Consider the following 8,397-nt stretch of genomic DNA (forward strand, 5'->3'; position numbering starts at 1 on the left):
GTAAGTTTCATGCTTTTTAAAAGGTATTCTGCTTGTCTATTCTTACTAACCAAAATGAATAACCTCACACTTCCCACCAGAAATAGAGGGTAATCAAAGGGCTAATAAGAGTGAAGAACTTAAGGTAATTAATATCAACAGAGAAAAATTATTGGAGAAACTTAAGGGACTAAAATCTGACAAATCCCTAGGACCTGATAGCCTATGTCCTACGGTTCTAAAAGTGGTAGCTGCAGGGATAATGGATGAGCTGGTTATGATTTTTCTAAAATTCTCTAGATTCTGGAATGGTGCCAGCAAATTGGAAGTCAACAAATGTAACACTGCCATCGGTCATCAGGAAAATGCTAGAATATATTATGAAGCAAGTCATAACAATACACTTAGAAATTTATACTATGATCAGATGAAGTCAATGTGGTCAAATGAAAGGGAGATCACGTTTGACAATTTTTTCAAGTTTTTTGAGGATGTAGAGGTCATGGGGAACTAGTGATGTGGTATACTTGGTTTTCTAAAAAGCATTTGATAAGGTAACTGACAAAAAGTTAACATGCAAGATAAGAGACCTTGGAATTGGGGGTAAAATGTTAGCATGGATGGAGGATTGATTAATGAACAGGAGACAGAGAGTAGGGATAAATGGGGCACTAATGGAGTGCCACAAAGATCAGTGCTAAGATTTCAGCTGTTTACAACTTATATTAATGACTTAGACAAAGACGGTGAGAGTAATGTATCCAAGGTCGCTAATGATACAAAGCTAGTTGGAAATAAACCTGTGGGGAGGAAACAACGAGGCTGCAAAGAGATATAGACAGGTTAAGTGAGTTGCAGTTATGGCAGAAGATCTTGATGTGGTTCCTCCAGTAGTTGGGCAGTGGTGATGTGATTGCTGAAGTAAGATGCAATATTATTGCACCATATGAATTTCCCAATTTCATACATCAGCCATTTTCACTCCAAGTGAAATTTATTGCCAAATTTGGGTAAGTGGGTCTGACCTAGCTGGTACCTATTAAAAAGCTAATAAACTTGAAAGCCCAGCATAACTTTTTATTGCTTATAGGAACTGGCTGTGACTAAACTTATTTCACATTTATTCAGAATCTTCCAAAGTGCTTAACAGCCAATTAACTTATTTTTGTAATGTTGTTGCCATTGTTGTCTAGGAAATGTGGCAGTCATTTTCCATATAACAAGGCCTCACAAACAGCATATGAGTGAGCAAATGGACAAGTATTCTGTTTTGGTGCTGTTGGTTGAGGGAAGAATGTTCAGGGCCACCCAGCCACCCCAACAGCCATCCAGAGACAGCTTTGGAGACAGCAGGGGTTGGGGAGGGGGTGGGGGTGAGTTTTGAAATGTGCGTTGTCAGGTCTTCTGCCCGATGCGTTCCTGCCTCTGAGGAACCTTGCTGGAGGTGGGTAGAGACTGGTATTGGCTGCCCTCCCAGCAGTTGGGGGGTAGCTAATTTTCAGTAATTAACTGCCCATTCAGGGGCAAATTGGTGATGTCACTGGAATCTTAATGGCAGTGGATGGGCCCACCTGCTGAGGCTGAAATCGATCAAGTGCCTGGAGACAGCCTCCCTGCACCAGGCTGGGGAGCCAGCAAGTCCTCTTTTAATTCCACTCTCCCCCTCCAAGCTATAGGTACCAGAGGGGTTCCCCCTTCACAATGATGGCCTGGTAGCTGTTTTGAAACTTTATTTTTAAGCAATTAAAAGCCTTCAGAGGGCCCCTTCATCTTGAGGCACCCTCACAGCCTTCCACCTACAGTAGCAGTGCCCACCTCTCTTTGTGGGGCTACCAGTCACCCAGAGCTTCAGGCACTCATATTGGCCCACGCACCTGCACAGCCTGCCCGCCGTTCCAAATTGGATAGGATTCCCAGAGGTGGCCCGCTGCGTCCAGGCAGGCTGTGCAAGTGGGCAGACCTCAGAAACCATTCAGATCAGAACCAGGAAATGGACCTGGTCTACACTGAAAAGCTAAGGTGGTAACATTCCACTGTACCAGAGCTTACTGTTCTTCTTCAAATAATGCCATTGGATCTTATGTCTGCCTAAATAAATGTAACATCTCATGCAAATTTCAGCAATTCTAACAATCAACATTCTATCAGTAGCTGACATAGTTTTGTCGTCTTTCAGATAAGGCTTTAAATCAAGATCCTGTCTGCTATCCCAGTTGCATGTAAAATATACCATGGTTGTATTTGCAGGTGAGCAGGGCAATTCTCCCAATGTCCTGGCCTTATTTACCTATCCAACAATAAAATTATCTGGTCATTTAAATTAAGTTACTAAATTTCTTGCACTTCAGTTCCTATTGAGTCAAAGTTACAGGACGTTCAGGGACAGCCACCTCCTATTCCACCAGGGAACATCCTCTAAATACTGGTTATTATAATCAAGGGTTTTATTTTTAAAATCTTTATGAGCTAATCAATTAGAGAAGACTAGAATGAAAAAAACTGTTTAAAACAAAAATTCATTATGTTGACACAGCAGGTCAGTGCTTCAGTGCTTTACTGAGAGGTAGGATGTAGCTGTTTTACATTGATTTCTCCACATGTTAGCTTTCTGATCTCAATGTGGTGTCAGGAAGAAACACTGAAGAGTGACACAAGCCAGGTTTCTTACAGACATCTGACTCAAGATGGAAATAGCAGAAAGCTGGCAGCAGTTATCCTATTATCTAGAAAATGGTGACTGTGCAAAGGAACATGAAATGTAAGGTTGAGGACCAATGAAAACATGAATTGAAACATTCAGACTCTGATTATTAGCCTCATGTACAATGTGTATGTGAAAGGTTTCCATTATGATCCATTACTTCACTCCTAGATAAGCTCGCAAGAGGCACTTGCTGTTTTGGAATGCTCAGGGCCCTGCGGTATGTGAAAATACAGCAAAACTATTATCTGCAACAAATTAGCAAACTGTGTGAGCTAAGTTTTTAAGCTATTAAAGAGGCATAAAAATGGAATAAATTTAGTACAGCAATGCCCTAATTTCCAAAATTATGTGAACAGTTATACATGCTTTTATAAAAATACTGCTTTCATATTTTTAATCAAATAAAACTTACATCGTTTATAATTTATTGTATGTACATTGTGTTACAAATGATAACAAAATCTTTTCAAAACAGCTTTTGTTGAAATCCTTTCAGGAAAAAACTGATTTATTTAGGAATTTGAAACTACAGTAATCTTAAACTATTCAGAAATAAGCTGTAAATCTAATTGAATTTCCATGTTATTTTAAAAATATTTTTTGTAGAATATCTCTGATTTGTAATAATTCAAATAAGTAAAAATATATTATGTATGTAGCAACAACAGAAGAAGATTTGAAAACTGTTAACTTTAACCATTGGAATAACTTTATTAGTTTTGTTTCATAAGTAAAATTTTCCTATAATAAGATGAATTGCAATATGTGCAATAGCAATAATTTTTTTCCTCATTAGTTTTCTTTTCAGTATACCACTACTAATACCAGGCAAGAACTGACAGCAGCTGATGAAACTGGGAAAATGTATGAGTGATATCAACCTATTACTATCAATACCAGACTAGGCTTATCTACACAGCTTTCAGCATGACATCATTCCTCAAATACAACTTTTCTGGCAGTAGTGTTCTAGCCATCTTTCTTGATGGTGAGCCTTGAAGTACTAATGGTACTAATTATAAATACTTTTACTACTTTAATTAAGTACAAATTAATTAGTACTTTAATGAAGTACTAATTAATTAGTACTTTAATGAAGTACTAATTATGATGCAACTAATTTGTTCTATGCATGCTTTTAGTTAATCACTGCACCACAGTACATTCTGGATTGCAGGGAACCTTTCAACTGCTGGAAGCCTGTTTTTCCAAGAAAATGTTAACATGACCTGAATTTGAAAGTAATTCATGTCTCCTGACTGCTGCAATAGTCTGACACTGCAGGATCATCACCACGATTGAGTTGGTACCCAAACCAAAAAGTCTTTCCCATGTGGCATTTAAAAATGAAAATACATTACTGAGGCTAAGACTGGAATCTTGTGCTCTTGCTAGTGGCAAGCTTGGAGGTGGGAAGGACTTCGGTCTAGGTGCGATGGTGGCATACCAGAACCCCACCACTTTCCTGCCTCAAGGCCCATGGTTGACCTTCCCACCCCACCACCAATTGAGGCCCTTAAGAGGCCAATTGATGATCACTTAAAGGGCCTCATCCTACCACCACTGGTATTAACCCAGCTGCAGGTGGGCCTGACACCATGTGGCCTACATGACAGGTAAAATTGTGTGACCAGCTTGTCACCTCAGGGAGGGGTGCCTGATCACTCAGTACCTGATTGAAGGACTGAATATCGGAAATGTGGTGGGCCCACTGAGAGCCACCACCTGCCCTTGCTGCCAACACCCCTGTACCCCTCTTCCCACCCTGCAAAACCACCCCACACATTAAGTCCCTGTGGCTTGGGTCACTCCACGATCCTGGGACTCCGGTGCCTGTCATTTTGGCAGCAGCCATGGCCTCCCCAGAGCTGCTTGTGTCTGATTGGCCGGCAGCTCTCGGTAGGTGAGACTTCCATCCTGGGAGTTTTGATTCCAGGGAAGGCCTGCTGCTGGCCTCAGCACTAGCATGTAGTTCAGCGGGCCTTCCTGTAAAGAGGCAGCGCAGGTCTCTCGCTGGCTCACCAGCCAACTGATGAGACCCCTGGTACCTCAATGAGATTCCACCCTAAGGTTCTATGCAATGCACATACTGTAGAGAAATTCACTTAAATGGTAGGAGTAGAAACAATGTAAAATTTAAAAATATATTCAGGTAGTGCACTCTAATCATCAATAAATTATCAGTTTTTCTTTTTACTAGTCTATCTACATTCTCTACTCTTCTCCTCTTCAACTAGAAATTACATTGAAGTTGAAACAGAAGCCTTGGGGAATGTTGTATCAGCCACATGTCATGTATTTTATGAACGGATGTCCAAGAGAAGCTGTACTCAAAATGGAAGGTGACCACACCATCATTCTTTGCATACATTGGCACATTCTTACATTTGTACCAATTATCACAAAAGAAGGTTCACTGCCAGAATAAGCTCCAAATTAGTTTCCAAACCATTACAACAGCAAATTTAATTCTGAGGGGTCCAATGACACTCATTTAAATTCATCCTTGAGATCATAGAGATATAGGCTTAGAAATTTGAGCATGCCCAAATAGAAGTGAAGCAAACAATCGCCATTAGGGTTGCCAACTCTGTTGGTGGCATTCCTGGAGGTTTACTCATCTGATGGTCTGAGTACTTATCATCTGACCATGTGACACCTGATTTCAGGATTTCTACAAATGTTATTGCATTTACTATATAAATGGTAAATTTATAAAGGTTGGGTCTCCTGTTGTTGATAATCTTTACTCATGGTTTTGTGTCAGCAGCTGTTGTGTGAGAAATGCCAAAAACTACAAGTCATCACGAGAAGGTAAAGAGAGGAAACCAAAAGTGGGGGAGTAATTTGCAGAGAGGAGACAAGAATTTGGAGGAACTTTGATTTCACCAAAAATTAATGATAACTAACTGATAACAATTAGTAATATTGGTAAAACTCAGATTTCTGTCATAACAACAGTAATACAATAACTCACTGATAGTCCATTTTAACTAGTAGTAATAAACATATAGCCCTGATATCTTATCTGTAACTAGTGGTAATGCTATAACCTTTAGATATTCACCCTAAAACCATAGCCAGATCCTTCCACACTACACAAGATGTGGTCAGATTCTGCAATTAATGTTACTTTTAAAAGGCCCCATATCTCTCACTAAGAAGGTGACAACCCTGAACTGGAAACCAAACTGAGAGATTTCACAACGGGCAGCAGGCTCAGTGTTTGGAGCACTTCTCTTAAGGCACATTGTCCTAAACCCAGCTCAGCACAAACATTTCTAAACCACTCCTTTGGCTCAGTCTCAATAAAGCATAGTGTTATAGAAATTACAGCACAAGAGGAGGCCATTTGTCCCCCAGTGCAAGTGTTCCATCCTGTAACTCCATTTCCCCCAGATCCTTTTATATTCTCCTTTTTTAAATATTTATCTACTTCCCTTTTAAATTATGTTTTAGTCTCTACCTTAATAGCCACATGTGGTGAAGGACCCAATAGTTTACTAACCCTCAATTCAAGAACCTTTGTCTTCCAGTTTCTACTGTTTCTTCCACTGAAAACCCTTGTTTTCTCTTCTTTAATTCCTATTTGCCCAACAGTGGAAATATATTTTGCTATTTGCCAACAATAAGATCTCCAGGTTTCACTTACTTCTTCCCTGGCTCTTCTTCTCTCGGTGCTGTTCATGGAGATCACTACTGCTGCTGCTCTCTACTCTGCAGGAAATGCTGGTCATCACACCCATCTTCTCCCTAAACTCTTGCTTGAGTCCCAAACTCCGTTTATGTCCTGCAGTCTCCTCCTGCCTCTAACCTTCCACCCCCTGAGCTCCACCCATCTTCCTCTGTCCCTGAGCCCCCATTCCTCAGTCTCTCCCTCTCCCTCATATCCCCTTCCCCAGTTTCTATCTCTCTCTAAAGCCCCCATTCCCCAGTTTCCATCTCTATCTCCCTGACCCCTATTCCAGAGTCTAATCTCTTTCTCTGGGGACCCAATCTCCATCATTCTCTCCAAGCTCCCAATCCCTAGACCCCATCTCTTGCCGAGCCCCTATTACCAATCTCGTGCACTCTCCCTGAAACACATTTTGCATTCTAACTCTTTTCTAAGCACCCATTCCTCAGTTTCCTTCTCACCCCAAGGCTCCCATTCCCCAAAGTCCACCTCACCCTCTCGAATGCCCATTCTCCTTCTCTCCCAAAAGCCCCATTCCCTAACTTCCTGCACTTTTCCCAAAGTCCAATTCCTCAGCTTCATTCTCTCCTTGAGCCCGCATTCAATCTTCATCTGTCTCCATAATTCCCCAGTCTCCCTCTTTTCTGAGCGTCCATTCTCGAGTCAACTTCTATCCCAAACCTCCATTCCCCAGTCTCCATCTCTCTCCCCAAACCCTCATTAACTTTCCTTTGAGCCACACAGCTCCAATTCTGTCTGAATCCCATTTCCCAATCCCCAATCTCCATCTCACTTCCCAAGCTCCTATTTTCATCCCTATCACTCTCCCCAAACTCACTCCCCAGTCCTCACTTCTCGACAAACCTCCATTTCGCTGTCTCCATCTCTCTCCCGAACCTCCATTCACCACTCTCCATTCCTTCCCCACTTAGCCTCTATTTTTCAGTCTCCCATTTTCCCAGAACCCATTTTCCAATCTCCATCTCTCTCTACAAGCCTCCCATTCCCCAATCTTCATCTATCTTCCTTTAGCCCCATTTCTCAGTCTCTGTGTCTTTCTAAGCCCCTGGGAAGAGGCAAGTGGGGAGAAGGTTAGAAGCTCTTAAAAATGGGAAACTTGACCCCAAACTATTTCCAATGTGGCAGCATTTGTTTTCAATGAAAGCAGATTGGGATGGTGGTGCGCGTGACTAACCTGCAAAAGATTTTAGAAGTGGGCCTGTCAATATGCTGCATGCCTAAAATTTTGGATGTTTGCAGAGTTCCGAGGCCTTTAAAAATGGTGGGCTGGACATGGATGTGAAAATCTCGCCCCTACTATTTCTGGCAAATTCCATTTTTGCCAGCAGGATGAAGGAGGCGGGGCATGAATCACACTGGAGGGAAACCTGAACTCAGTATTTGAAATTAGTGCTGAGTTCAAACAGACCCCATTTTCACTGTTCCAAGGACTTTATCCCAGAATGTGGAAGTCACAAATTTATGGAGGAGGTGTAAATGCTGTTGAAGGGTGAATAACATCTGTTTAAGTGTCATGATCTGAAGTTATTTAAATCCTCAGACCTTTACAAATGAAGAAAACCATGCTGCAGCCGTCAGAGAGAGAAAAAAACAGATACACGCTGCTGGAGTGCATTGATTGACAGGCCATCTGGCAGGGTGTCCAACTATGGCCAGACACCCCCAACCATAACACCACCCACTTGCTGAATCTGAACAACTCTCAGAGACGGAAGTGCTGGCCAGTGCTGCTAATCCATCATGGCTGAGTGTCTGTGCATGCGCACTGTGCTGGTTTTGGAATGTGCATGCCCAGCAGCTCAGTGCACATTCACATAATACAAAGATTCTCAGGAAGTGGCAAGTGGTAAGTGGCAAGAGGAGGCCTTGATCAGTTTCCTCACTCTCCTCATTCGCGGAGAAATCTGGAAGAAATGGCACCCTGGAACTTTGGACGGTAAGCCAAATTTCAGGACAATCCCAGAAAGTCCAGGATGGTTGGTCACCCCACTATCTGGTGTAGCTCAGAACAAAACAT

Source organism: Cetorhinus maximus, chromosome 14, assembly GCF_964194155.1.
Source record: "Cetorhinus maximus chromosome 14, sCetMax3.hap1.1, whole genome shotgun sequence".
Lineage (NCBI taxonomy): Eukaryota > Metazoa > Chordata > Chondrichthyes > Lamniformes > Cetorhinidae > Cetorhinus > Cetorhinus maximus.